The sequence below is a fragment of the Octodon degus genome, unplaced genomic scaffold, assembly GCF_000260255.1.
Source record: "Octodon degus isolate 3935 unplaced genomic scaffold, OctDeg1.0 scaffold00276, whole genome shotgun sequence".
Classification (NCBI taxonomy): Eukaryota; Metazoa; Chordata; class Mammalia; order Rodentia; family Octodontidae; genus Octodon; species Octodon degus.
In genome coordinates, this window is record NW_004524852.1 from 1542590 (window position 1) to 1548046 (window position 5457).

The window sequence follows — 5457 nt, forward strand, 5'->3', positions numbered from 1 at the left end:
AAAAAAAAAAAAAAAAGATACTGGGAAATACAAAGAAAGAGGGCAAACAAGGGAAGAGGGAGGGGGAAAGGAAAGATGGGAGAAGAAAAATAGAAGGAACAAATGGACATAAAGCTTTTTTTTTTTTTTTTGCTCCGAATGCCTTCAAGGCATGACTGGCTGTCTTGCATTGTGGGGATTGAACCACAGCAACCTGAGCCTGACTGCTTTGTTGAAGCAGCCAGTTAAAAGAACTGAGCTAAGGGGCAGGCCCCCTAAAGCTTTTCTAAGTAAGGAGAGGAAGAAGATTTGAAGGCAGGGGAAGGAGATGGGAAAAAAGGTGCAAGATAAATCATGTACAGATATGAACTCTCTATTATGAATGTTATCATTATGTGTATCTAAAATGTACTAGTAATTTTTTTTTTAACTGCAAAGAATAAATAAGTAAACGGCTCCTGTTCCAGATGAAACTGTTCTGGGTTTGAGTTTCTGTCATCCACAGGCTCAGAAGGAACCACAGGGATGTTTGTTACAGAGGGGGACAAATCACACATCCTGGGTCCCAAGCTCTTACAAAAGTTTCATGGACAGACTTACCAATACCAGGGAGGCACTCATACCACAGAGCAATATCCCCAGTCAGACTTACCAATACCAAAATATTCTGCATTCCAAGTATATAAATATTTCCTTTTGAGCTGTCCAGAAAAAAAGCCTCTTTCTGAAACAAAAAGTTTCCAATTCAGTAAGGTCTACTCAAGAGGGTTCCACCAGTACCACCAAGATACTGAAATTAGAAATGAGCTACTGTTTGCCAGTTATGGGTGAACTAAGGAAAGATGGGGGAGGAAATCAAAGCCTGCTTTTGTCCTTCCAGTCAAATAACTCAGCTATCAAATTCCACAGTAGTGTCTTTGTGCTTCTTTATAACTTGTCTTTCACTGAAGATCTGCCGGTAGTTTTTGATCATTAATTCTAGAATCATCCTTCAGGTGACAAAACACTCCACACTTGAACAACTAGTTTTCACATAACAGTGTCAGTAAGGAGCACCCAGAGGAGTAGGGCAGACAAGACTGGCAGAGAGGTCAATGCGGCGCAGCAGGGCCAAGGTGTACTTACTGTACCTGAGGTGACTGTGAACTATCGCTAGAACATGCAGTGCCAGGTACAGAATGACGTCAACACTGTGGGAGACAAAAGCGTTCCCCTGACATTACGTCCAGCTTCCGCCCCACCCCCTTCTCTCTGCAAGGGCTCCAGCTCCAAAGGGGCAGCTGAGCCTCGCAAAGCAGGACAGACACGGACGGTTATTACGATTTAACACTTCATGTTCACAGAACATTTGGTTTACTCGCTCCTTTTACGAGGACCATCAAAGTCACTACTCATTTGTTTTGTAACCCAGTCTGGGGGACGCAGCTGAGAAGGCAGAATGCGAAGACTTAATTTGCAGCTCTGCCCCTGCTTCTGTGTGAACTGAAGAGAAAATCCCCTTTTTGGTGCCAAACTGTTTTTCAACCTGCAAAACCGAGATAACGATTCCTACTTTGCGTGAGACATTAAGAATTAATAACACAATCGACTTGTTAACAAAAAGCTATTATTTAGTTAAACTCAGTGTTTTAACAACTCTGTTATTTTTTAATCTAGGCCTGCATAATAAATTCTCCTGACAAATTTCGCACACAGAAGGACCAACCCAAATTTCCACAAGTCAGCTGTTCCTTCCCCGGGGCCTGCCCACTTCGGGTATTTTTTATGGGCGCTTTTCTTTACTCTTTAAAATGTTACAGGGCGCGAGCGGCGGCGGCGGCAAACAGGCTGCGTTCTCCACCCTCTGCACCTAGACGTGTTAAAACGCTGCTACAGGGACCCAAGCATTTAAATGTTCTGACTCAGGCGTCTTTTAAATTCTTAGAGCTGTCTTTACACGCTGCGCTGAACGTTAAATTGATTTTACAGGTATTTTCACAAGATGTGACCCCTACAGGGCCCGGGATGAATCAAAATGCAGAGCGGGCTCTCGGCGCCGACTTCCCTTCCGTCTGGGCGGCCAAGGATTCCCAAGGGCGAGGGCGGCCTCCACGGACGGCTCCGGCGGACAGCGCGGCCGCCACCGGGCCACCTCCCCCGCGGCGCGGCCCACAGCCCCCCCGCCACCAACCTGCGCACCCCGGGGCGGCGCTGAGCGGGCCGGGCTGGCGGAACCTGCTCTTCGGCAGCCCGCGGGCGTCCGGACTCCGGAACCTCTCAGTCGCACCCCGCGCAGAGCCTGGGGGAAGCCAAGTCCGGGAGGACCGCGCGGGAAGGCTGAGGCAGCGGCCGGTGCGCGGTGCACGAGGCGCCGTGGGAGGGGGCGGGGCGGAGGACGGGGCGGGGCGGGAGATCTAGGCCCCGCCCCTCCGGGCCCGCAGCCGGGGTCGCTAAAGTGCTGGAGCCCCGGAGTCCGACCCGGCTGCAAAGGGGTCTTCTCAAGGTTGGGTGCCTCTCTCCCACCTCACACACCTGGTTCAGGGCAAATGCTGAGAAATGATAATAGTTGCTTGCATTTATTGAGGGCCCACAGTGAGTCCGGCACGAGGCCAAACGTTTTGTTTCCCTTCCCTGGTTTCGCCTCCTCTGCTTTCCCCCTTTACCTCACATCCTTTGTCTCGGTGGTGCTAGGAATGAAACCCACAGTACCTACACGGAGCTACATCCGGGGCCCCTTTGTTTTTTGAGATGAAATTTTGCTAAATCGCGCCTAGACTCAAATTGTATTCCTCCTGCCTCAGCCTCCATGAGTGCTGGGATTACAAAAGTATGCCACCACACGTGGCAGCAGTGTCTTCATCTTAAAACTCAGTGTGCTCACTCTCTGCGAAGTGGATTGGCATCTAGTCAGAAAGTGCATTAGTTTTTTAAAGAACATATTTGAAGGCCAGGTGTGGTTGGCACATGCCTGTGATCCAGGCACTCTTGGGAGGCTGAGGCAGAAGGATTGTTGAGAGTTCGAGACCAGCCTGGGTTACAAAGTGATCTCAAAGCCAGCCTGAACTGCATAGTGAGAGCCCAATCTGAAAGACAAAAAATAAAATGGCATATTTGGCCAGGCACAGTGACAGGACCTGTAGTCCCAGCTGCTTGGTAGGCTGAAACAGGAGGATCATGACTCCAAGGCCAGTCCAGGAAAGATGGTGAGATTCCATCTCAAAAAGAAAAATGTTGGAGCTGGGGAGATAGTTCAGCGGCACAAGCACCTATCTGGCCTGAGTTCAAACCCTGGTACCAAAACCAAAAATGTTTGGCCAGGGGAGGTGGCACACACTTGTAATCCCAGCACTTGGGAGGCTGAGGCAGGAGGATCACTCTTAGTTCAAGGCCAGCCAGGGCTACATGAAGACATTGTCTGAAAAAAAAAAAGAAAGAAAAAGAAAGAAAGAAAGAAAGAAAGAAAGAAAGCCAAAAATATATACACAAATAAATAAATAAAATGGTGCTAAATGAACTGCAACAAAAGCTATCAAATCTCTTCCAGCAGAGAAGCTGAAAGCCTGGGTGCTGAGGAAGACTCAGGTTGAGGCAGGCCAGAAGATGGACAGTTGCAGCTTTTCCTCTAGTACAGGCTGAGAATTCTACTGGTGTGTAAGAGGATTGGTATGTTTTTTAAAAAGATTTTTGGTGCCAGGATTTCTTTTTCTTTTATTTTTGGTATGGGGATGATGTTCAGTGCAGAAATTCTGTAACCTCAGTCAGCTTGTCAGCTGCCAGCTTTCATGTTTAATACTAGAGTGCTGTCATTTTCTAGGGCTTTTAAAAATCATTTATGCTTCTTCAGTTCTGTAGCTCGGCATCATTAAGTATCAGGCTTAATGTGCCTAACACACGGCGCTTGGAATAGAATAGCAAGTGTGCTTGGTGACTCAGAGCTGATCAGAAACCTACTGAAATTTCATCTGGGGAGTTTGTCAAATTCTCAAATGTGAGACTACAAAGTTCCCGCTACACAGCTCCGAAGCCTGTGGGCATGAGAAGGTGAAGGAGTGGATGCCTGTCTTCAGGAGGAGGGTGGAGACATGGCAGTGGGAAGCCTTGAATCAGATCTACATTCGTGCACAACACTCTGCTCTCCGTGGGCCATGTGACCTTGGGCTTCAGGCTACCTTATCTGTCAAAAGGAGGAAATGACATATTTCTAGCTCCTCCAACCTCCCAGTGTTGATGTAATGATCAAATGAGATAATGGCTGAGAAAGTGTATTGGAAAGACCATAAAACTGTGGTATTTTAAGTTGACACTTACTGAATGCCATGGGCAAGATCGGAGATAAATATGATCCAGTTTCTATGCTGAATGAGTTAATGGTCTAGGCAGAAGACATATGAACATGGAAAACAAACATACAAAACAGCAAATAGGAGTCAAAACAGCAATTTAGAGGCTGAGGCAGGAGGATAGCTGAGAGTTCAAGGCCACCCTGGGATACACAGTGAGTGCAGGATTACCCTGAACTGCATACTGAAACTCCATCTCAAAAAAAAAAAAAAAAGACAAAACAACAATTTAGATATAGATCGTAGAAAAACTTGAGAGTACAGAATTATTTTTCTGCAGAAATAGTTATGGAAGACAGTGAAATAAACCTTATTTTCACTGGGCCTAAAAGGAAAGAAAAAGATTTGGATCATTTAGAAGAAACATCCCAGCAAATGGAAGCAGAGGCGGGAAATAGAATTGGAATTCTAGATCCAAGAGAAGAAAGGAGCGCTGAAGTGAGGGGTTTTCTGCGCAGCTGGATGTAGCTAAGACCAAAAGCTAAGCCTAGAGACCAACCTGGCAGCTGAAAATGAAGGCAAGTCCTAGAAAAAGGAATCTCAGGGCTGGCCAGATAGCTCAGCTGATGAAAGGGCCTACTTAGGCAGGCTCAGGAACATGGTTTGATCCCTGGTGTGCCGGCCCCACCTGTGGGGTGTGCTGAAGATGGTGATTGAGACTGGACATGGTGGCGCACACCTGGGCATGGTGGCATGCTTGGGAAGCTGAAAACAGGAGGATCACTATGAGTCTGATCTGTATAGTGAGACCCTGTACTAAATACATTTTTTTAAAAAACAATAATATAATAATAAAAAGGAATCTTACAATCAGACACCATTTGGTGTTCTTGAGCAGGAAAGAACTGCAAAAGAAGTCCTAGAATTCCCCCTCCTCACTGCTTCCTTTCCTGCCAATCTCCCTTCTTTTTTCCAGAATTCTATTGTTTTAAAGGCATCTTGGCATATGATATTTAAAGTGTATGTACAATTCAGTAAGTTTTGCTGTAACTATGTATCAGTGACCGACATCATAATGAAGATAGTGGACACGCGTGTGACCCTCTGTGAAGTCACACTCGTGCTTGTGCTCCTTCACAAACCCTCTCTAGCTTCTCCTGCATTGAGTCAGCTGTGATCTGCTTCCTGTCACCAGAGATCAGTGTGCATTTTTCTAGAG

At 46.6% G+C, this 5457-nt stretch overlaps 1 long non-coding RNA gene across 1 annotated transcript; it reads right to left on the reverse strand.

Annotated features, from left to right (window-relative positions):
- Positions 1 to 261: 261 nt before the first annotated feature.
- LOC111814158 lies at positions 262 to 2334 on the reverse strand. The gene is made up of 3 exons (XR_002819212.1): positions 2150 to 2334; positions 1110 to 1169; positions 262 to 703 (listed from the first exon to the last, which is right to left on the reverse strand). It is a non-coding gene; the product is annotated as an uncharacterized LOC111814158 (long non-coding RNA).
- Between the last annotated feature and the right edge of the window lie 3123 nt (positions 2335 to 5457).